General features: G+C 39.6%; 1 long non-coding RNA gene across 1 annotated transcript; it reads left to right on the top strand.

Annotated features, from left to right (window-relative positions):
* The first annotated feature begins 6,814 nt into the window (after positions 1–6,814).
* LOC115591332 (uncharacterized) lies at positions 6,815–7,842 on the top strand. Its single transcript, XR_003985937.1, has 3 exons — positions 6,815–6,937; positions 7,608–7,655; positions 7,776–7,842. It is a non-coding gene; the product is annotated as an uncharacterized LOC115591332 (long non-coding RNA).
* Positions 7,843–8,264: the final 422 nt, after the last annotated feature.

The following is an 8,264-nucleotide window of genomic DNA, read 5'->3' as shown; positions in this document are numbered from 1 at the left end:
TTTTTGTTGTTTGTATCATTTAACAATTTTAACGTTGACTCAGTTGACATTTGTAGTATGACATCTCTGACACTTTACAGTGTGTAGTGTCAGCCTGTGTATTTCTGTGAGCTGTGTTAAATTCACTTTAATCATTTTTAAAGGCCTGAAATCTGTAAACGCTCTCAATTAATAAAAATGTTGGGCCTTTATGGCTATATTGATAGCACAGCTGAAGATATGATGGGAAACAGGGTGAGCGAGGGAGGAGTGACATGCATCAAATGGTCCCCAGACCAGGACTCCAACCCGGGGCTGCTGCAGCGAGGACAAAGCCTCTGCACATGGGACGCCTGCTCTGCCGACTGAGCTGAACAGTGCCCTATTATGAGCTAGTTTTAGCAGCAGAATAAAAAAGCTGAGTGTGTTGGAGCAATTGACATAAATAAGTCACATTGCCTTACGTTTCCATCTCTGTTAGTTTTGTTGTTGGTAATTCTGAGGCCAGATTTAACAGTTTGAAAAGGTTAAAACCTAAAAGGCTGTCTTATTCTATTGAGCTGTTTACTGTAATACAAGTAAACTAACTGAAAGAAGAAGAAAAAAGATAAGCACATAAAAAAAAAATGTTCTTGAGAATGTGTGAGCTCGTTAAACTCCAACACAAAAAGCATAGCACAGAAGCAGTGTGCCTGTAATTTCACCAAAAACGCAGTAGAGACTGTCAGTATAACTTTTTATATTATGATATATTCAATCAAAAAAACAAAATGCATGGAGTGCTGCTTGGGTGTAGAAAAGGTGTCCCTCTGGTGCTCTTCAGTCTAGAGAACCAAGTAGAACTTAAAAGACAATATCTGAGGCACTCAAGAGGGTAATGTTTAAAACGCCTTTATTAGTATATGGCTAGTCTAATAAAAACATGCCAACACATTTCTGCCTAAAAGGCCTTCATCAGGGCAAGAGCAAAGTGTTTGTCAGTCAGCTCTGCTCATTGTTTAATAGGTAATCAGAGACAGCTGCTCAGTGTGAGCAGGTAGGTGGTCACATGACCAGCATGACCTGCTAATGACAGAAAAAAAGGGTCTGGGTACGGTTCATCCTGTCGGGACTTACTTTCCCGATAGTGACCGCTGTTCTATACATTATCCCGCTTATTACACGGCTACTTACCAACACGAAAGAAAACTTGACACAGGGTGTCTTTTTACAGTTTATTTGTTACCGTTCATAGTGGTTTTCAGCAGAGAAATAGGGCTGGGCGATATAAAATATATCGATATAAGTTTTATATCGATATATTTTTGAAATGTGATATGGAATTAGACCATATCGCATACATCGATATAGTTCAAATTTGCGCTGTGATCCGTGCTCCGGGCAAGCTGCTGACCCGGAGCTCTCTGCACTGCTCCCCCCGCCCCTCCTCCTTCATGCACAGAGAGAGGAGGGGCCGGAACAGACACTCCGGCACTCTTCAACAAACACTTTGGTGGCCGCCGTTGCCCCGCACTTTGGCCTTGATACCCCGTGAAAAAATATCATCGCACGGCCACCGGTCAGCGTAGCGGGCTTGCCCTGAATTACAGCCACCTGAGTGCACAGTAGTCACTCACAGTAACTTCAGTGAGTCCGCGGTTCGCGCAGGTGGAGTCTCATCATCACGATGATCTCACGTGAAAGCCTCTCAAACAGCAGCAGCGTCTCAAAACAGAAGAACGAAACTTACAGCACAGCGAGCGAGCGCAGCCGGTTTGACATGATACGTAACTGACTTATGTGGTAGGATTTAGTCCGGTAAAGTTGGAAATATATTCACAGATTTGAACTTCCCGGATCAATAACTCACAAGTGAAACCTTGTTAAAACACAACTGACGGCTCTTTCCTACAGTAGTACGGTAGACAACGAGCTACAACCGTATGTTAATCAAAACGAGCGTCTGGACATTAACTCTGGTCTGTATGGTCAGCCAGCTGTGAGACGAGGGCGCAGGGACCGTCTACAAAGTGCAACACTGAAAAGAGAAACTACAAAAAATATTCAATAACTTCACTATTATTCAGAGTGTAGTGCCACCAAAATCACTCCACACATCAGTGGTCTCCTGCTGGTTATTCTACAATTTTTTTGTTTGGAAAAAATGTGCTTTGCCATAATTTGGGGGAATTTCTATTGGGAGAAATATTCAGTAACACTAATATTCAGTGTGGTGTCACAAAACTCACCTCACCCTAACCCTACTTAAAAAAACTGTTTTGTAATGTAACATTAACTTGATATTGGTATTTAAAAAATGTTTTAATACATAATCCATGTCTTATTATAAATTAGGATGTTATGGTATCAGTCTGAAAGGTAAATCAACACATTTTACTCAGTGGCCTTTGTGCCCTGTCATGTGGCCTTGGTGCCCCTGACAACAAAAAAAGTGAAGGCCAAATGGACTTGCCCCTAAAATGACGAAATTCCCACCCACATGTCATATTTGGCTTTGATTTTGACTGAACATTTGCTCTCACTTTGCATAAAAATATCGGATATATATATCATATATCGATATTCAGCCTAAATGTATCGGAATATGACTATTAGTCCATATCGCCCAGCCCTACAGAGAAATATAGTTCAACAAACCGACGCCGTTTCGCTTCTCCCTCTTCGCTGCTTTCCTCTCTTTTTCTTTTCTTGACCGGTGACGACAACTCAGCCTTTTGCCAAGAGTTGAAATCACTGTATTTTCTAAAAATATTAAAATTAATGTGAAACTCATCTATGCTAGTGGACTAGGAGTACGTTTTTTTCCGATATGAAGTAGACTACAGATCAGCTGACGTCGCTTAGGGACCGAAGACCCTGGGGTGATAAGTGACCGGACTACTTGCGGAGCAAAGATTTTAGAGCGCGGAGTGATACGAAATACGTGAATCAGAGGCAAAAAGGCCACTTTCCTTGACAACGGTCAAATATGCTTAGCAACGGTCAATTCTATGAAAATAATTGACAGCCGAACGTTGGGAAGGCCCATTCAAGTGAATGGAGCATTCTACAGCATTAAGAAGAGCCGTGTAATAAGAAAGAAATAGCTCGCCCCACACGTCCAAAATTCTTAGAACACATCAGATAACCTTCTGCAACAATTGCAGGCTCTTTGGTGGAGCTCTGCTTTGAATGAAGTTCCATCATGACAAATGGACTAAAATCAGAGGCACAAAAAACACTGACAGCAGTGAGCAGAGCCTTGCCTTGTGCACCCCTGACCTCCAAACCCGCCCCAGAGGAGACTGGACTGTAACCAAAGAATTAGGGACAGCTCACAGCATCACACCAGCAGCCATAACTGTAGCGGACCCTTGGCGTCAACAAATGAGGCGGAGAGATTCATGACGGGTGCTTAAATTTTATTGTTGCTGTAGCATCATGAAAACTACGGAAAAGAAATACAGAAAGAAAAAGAGAGATTAGATAAAATACATAAACATTTCACTCACAATTTCTAAACCCACTTAAAAAAAAAAAACAACATAAAAGATACATTCATTGAAAAACGTTTACAATCATTATTAAACTCGAGGATAAAATAAAAGCCCAAATTCGAGTTACACTTACCTCGTTCCACTAAACCAAGGGAGCTAATCGTATGTTATGTTGAAGTTGCCTTCTCGATAACCATATTCCTCCTAATAACAAAAAAACAAACTTAGGACAGATCGCAGCAACCTAATCAACATAAAGATGGTACGTGATTACATTAAATAGTTCAAAGGCAAACTTACTTAGAGATCCACAAATTTTCCAAACAAAGGAACAACTCGGCAGCACAGACGCCGTGCCAACCCGGCGGAAATGAAAGAGACGGTGATGGAGATGCGCACAGGTGAGGAGACGCACAGGTGAGCTTACAGGGTTCATAGTCTCCTCCCTTTTATAACCTGCTACCCTCACCAAGACTGGCCACTAGATGGCAGTACAAGGCCATCCACTGGCTCAAACAGACAGAACACAGAAAGAGGACGAGGTGACAGCCCAAAACAATCTACTGTTCTTTACAATAACAAACTAATTTCATTTGTTAAACAATGAAGATTTTAGAAATTTAACTTTGTTTGTGACGATAATTTTATTTATGATTGTCTGTTTTTACACTGCAAAGGATGTTCACACAAAAAACGAGTTTAATCTGTTAACAAAATGTAAGTTAAAGTGGTTCACGAGTGTTTTACCAGCAATCTAAGCATATGATAATAATAAGAAAAAGCTGCCTCAGCAAGCCTCAACTTACTCACATGTAGTTGCATTCATTCATATATATATATTTATATACATATACATATATATATATATATATATATATATATATATATATATACACATACATATATATATATATATACACACAATCAATAATCAGGCTTTCCAAAAAAGTAAAGCACAGCTTATTCATTACAACAAGGAACACATCACACCAGTCAGCTGCATGAACAAACATAAACATCAATTAACAAGATTTTATGACTCACAAGTATCTATAACTATATGAATTGTGTCCCTCCCTCTGTGCTAAAGTAAAACAAAATAAATGCACTGACTCATTTGCTCCGGAGCAAGAACCAAATTTGAAGATACCATGCCATCAATACAATCCAGCATATTAATGATCAATCATTTAATAACATAGAGAAACCAAACATTATTTAAAAAATTGGAATGTCACTCACCAAGCGAAGATCATGATGTCCATCTTGTGATCCATTCCAGAAAAATGCTGGATCATTTTGTCCTTTAATTTCAGGTCTTTGAGGAATTCTTTGTCCACTGAGACTGAAGGCAAGAGTAAAGTTAACAGGCCAGTCTGCTGCTGTTTAATGTGTAATCTGCCTTTTTCTTCTTGTTTGTTCATTAGAATCCAAACAGAGGAAAGCTACAGCTTGTTAGCGCCCGTTAGCTATACAGACTGTTAGCATAACTCCCTGCTATTAGCCGTTAGCTGAAATATCTCTGCTCACTCTTGCTAACATCGACTTTTCTTGATAAATGTAGTTTTTCCTTGAAAGGACAGTCTTTAAAACCGGATTTAGTTCTTCCAGCCACACAGTCTTCCTTACAAAGTTAACTCCAAACATTTCCTTCGGCTTAAATCGTTTGTTTCGTACTGTTGTCTTTTTCCTTCTGGCTCGCTTACCGTCAACTTTGAATTTTTCGCGGGTCGCAGGAGGCTCATCCAATGAATAATCGCGAATGCCCGCGAGCTATCCCTCCCACCACTACACAAAATATGATTGGCTAGGACAACTGTCAATTTAAAATCCATGCAGATGTCTATTTAAGGCCTTTGATTTCCTGCCAGAGTGAGATTTACCTAGATACTATCAGAGGGAGGATTGTGATTGGTCCATTGAGTCCAAGTATATAACAATAAAATAAATTATTAATATTATTTCGGTCACTGCAAACAAACAAATACATAAAAAACAAACATTCAAAAAAATATATATATTAATATTAAAAACATATTGGAATATTGTCCTCAGTGAATGGTTCCCCTCTGTTATTATAAGAAATGTCACTGAACTATTAGTCATTTTGAACTATTTTGTACAGGTCTCTAACTAATGATTATTTTTATTCTGGATTAACCTGCTGATTTTTTTAATCTATTAAAGGGGAATTCCAGTATCTTTAAACCTGAGCACTAGATCATATATTTATGTTTTGGTGTATAAATCATTCGTACTGACCAAAAGTTTTGGATGGAAGTTATGGCTGCAACATAATCCTTTTGGGCAACTACGAACATTAAAGTCACATCCAATAAAAGTGCTTGTTTTCGTCACTGATGTGCTGCGGTTGTTATTTCAAGTGTCTGACAACATTACAAAAATGTTTCCTACAGAGAACTGTTTGTTAAATATTATGTCACCAGAAAAACAAGGGAAAGCCTTACTCTGACATCTAGTGAAAACATTGAGAAATGTGGTGACGATGAGTCCAAAGAGACACATTCACAACGTTTGTGTAGTCCAAACCTCAACAAATACATTAAAATAATTAAAATGAGAAGCAGCACATCTGAAACCAGCTGAGAAGCTGCAACCAGACAATGATTTTACAGAAAAAAAAAATTAATTAATACAATTTACTAATTGTTTCAGCTGTATTTGCATAAACTGTTTTGTAGTTTAATTTACGACAAAACATTTTATAAATTCTTCGTATGTTGTGCAACGTGTGATATAGTGAAGCAGAAGTAGCAGAAGTAAAAAGTGTTGTTAAAAGATAAACCCCAAGTGAAGTACAAGTACCTCAAATTTGTGTTTAATTGAGTACTTGTACTTAGTTACATTCCTCCAGTTTCAGGATTGATGGAGAGTGATTAATTTATGATCCTACAACACAATGAAACAACACATGTCTCTCTGTGCAGACACTGGACCTGCCTGATGCTCAGCAGATGGACGTCAGTGAAGTTCTTGGTGATTTTAATCACCTGCTTCCTGAACGATGCCAGTTTGTGATGTTCCAGTCGGGATTATGTACATATTAAATAATTTAAGAGTGAGAACAGATCAACACACAGCAGTGAAGTGATCGTCTTGGCACCAGAGCTACAGTCATGCTACAGCTAGCTCACCTGTACGGGCGCATAACAGTGCATGTGTCACAGATCAAAGTTTAAAAAATAGTGCAAAAATTAAGCTGATACCGTTGATGATGTAAATTAAATACAAATTGAGATAAATATTAACAGAAACAATCAATATTGATAAGAACTGCTGGTCCCAGTTCAGACTGGTTTATAAATGTGCTGTGTGTCTGCAGGAAGCTGCAATTCCAGCCTCTGTCAGCAGAGGTCCCCGTGTTGTTCCGGGTGGTGGAGCTGCCTCAGAAACAACATCTGTGTAAAGTCAAATCTCTCAACAAAGGAGACGCCAACTCTGAGGTCACCGTCTACTACCAGGTAGGAAAACAGACAAACTATAAACTCATCAACACTTCAACATAAAAAAAGTTTCAAGGAAATTAAAATAATCCTTCTTGGGAAAATCTCCATGAATACTACACAGAATCAGAATTTGGTTGCAAGAAAGTGAAAACTAGAAGAAATATGAATTGAAAAGGATCAATTTATCATTCTGGTAAATAAGACTTCCTGTTATTTATTTGATTACTGTAAACATTCAGCAACAACTCTATATATGAAAACATGTGGCAACGTTTCTTTAGGGGTCTTTTGATGTTGAGGACAAATTTCAACCCAATAAACGATCCGTGAGGTTCTGAATACACATGAAGACATTTACCTGCTGAAATTCAGCTCAGAGGGCCAAACTTAAATAATCATAACTTAGTACTTAGTACTAATACTAAGTATCTGGAGTCCAGCTCGAGGATTCAACAGTCAACAAGATCCATGATGTGGAAAAGTTCTGGATTTTGGGTGAATTGGCGTTGAATGACCCTTTAGTAACTATTTCACAGACACAGGATTCTACTCGTTACAGAGTATTTTTACAGTGTGGTATTAGTACTTTTACTTCAGTGCAGGATCTCTGCAGTGAGTGTTTCCTGCTGTAGAAAGTCACATCTTTGTATTGTGTTGTTGACGTGTTTGGTTCTGTGTGTTGCAGTCGGGGCTGAAGAACCTCAGAGAACATGCTCTGATGGAGCTGATGGTGGTGAGTGTGGATGTCTCAACACAATATAAAACAGAGTAACTGCAGTCTGATGAGTCCTGTGTGTGTGTGTGTGTGTGTGTGTGTGTGTGTGTGTGACATTGATTGGACTCGTGTCCACAGATGCACATGGAGGAGCCCTGCTTCGACTTCCTCAGGACGAAGGAGACACTGGGGTGAGTGTCAGTCTGATGAATCACTAAACTTCAGGATTAGGTTTTTTTTTTTTTTTTCTGAAACTGAGACGGTTTGAACAAAGAAGTGGACTCTGGAGCTCCACAGAGGTGGAGCTCCAGAGTCCACTTCTTTGTTCAAACACTCCTCTTCTTTGTCCTCGCAGCACGGAGTTCGTCGAGGCGAAGATCGAGGAGTTCCTGGTCAGCTTTGGCGAGCGTTTGTCCGGTCTGAGCGAGGAAGCCTTTAAGACCCAGGTGACGGCTCTCATCAAGCTGAAGGAGTGCGAGGACGCCCACCTGGGAGAGGAAGTGGACCGCAACTGGTTTGAGGTCGTCACACAGCAGTACGTCTTCAAGAGGCTCGACAAGGAGGTGAGACGCGCCTGTTTAACTTACATATATAAATCCCAGTAGGAGGTTTAGTCCACATGTACAC

The sequence above is a fragment of the Sparus aurata genome, chromosome 11, assembly GCF_900880675.1.
Source record: "Sparus aurata chromosome 11, fSpaAur1.1, whole genome shotgun sequence".
Lineage (NCBI taxonomy): Eukaryota > Metazoa > Chordata > Actinopteri > Spariformes > Sparidae > Sparus > Sparus aurata.
Note: the sequence above shows the minus strand (reverse complement) of the source record. Positions and strands in the feature narration are given on the sequence as shown.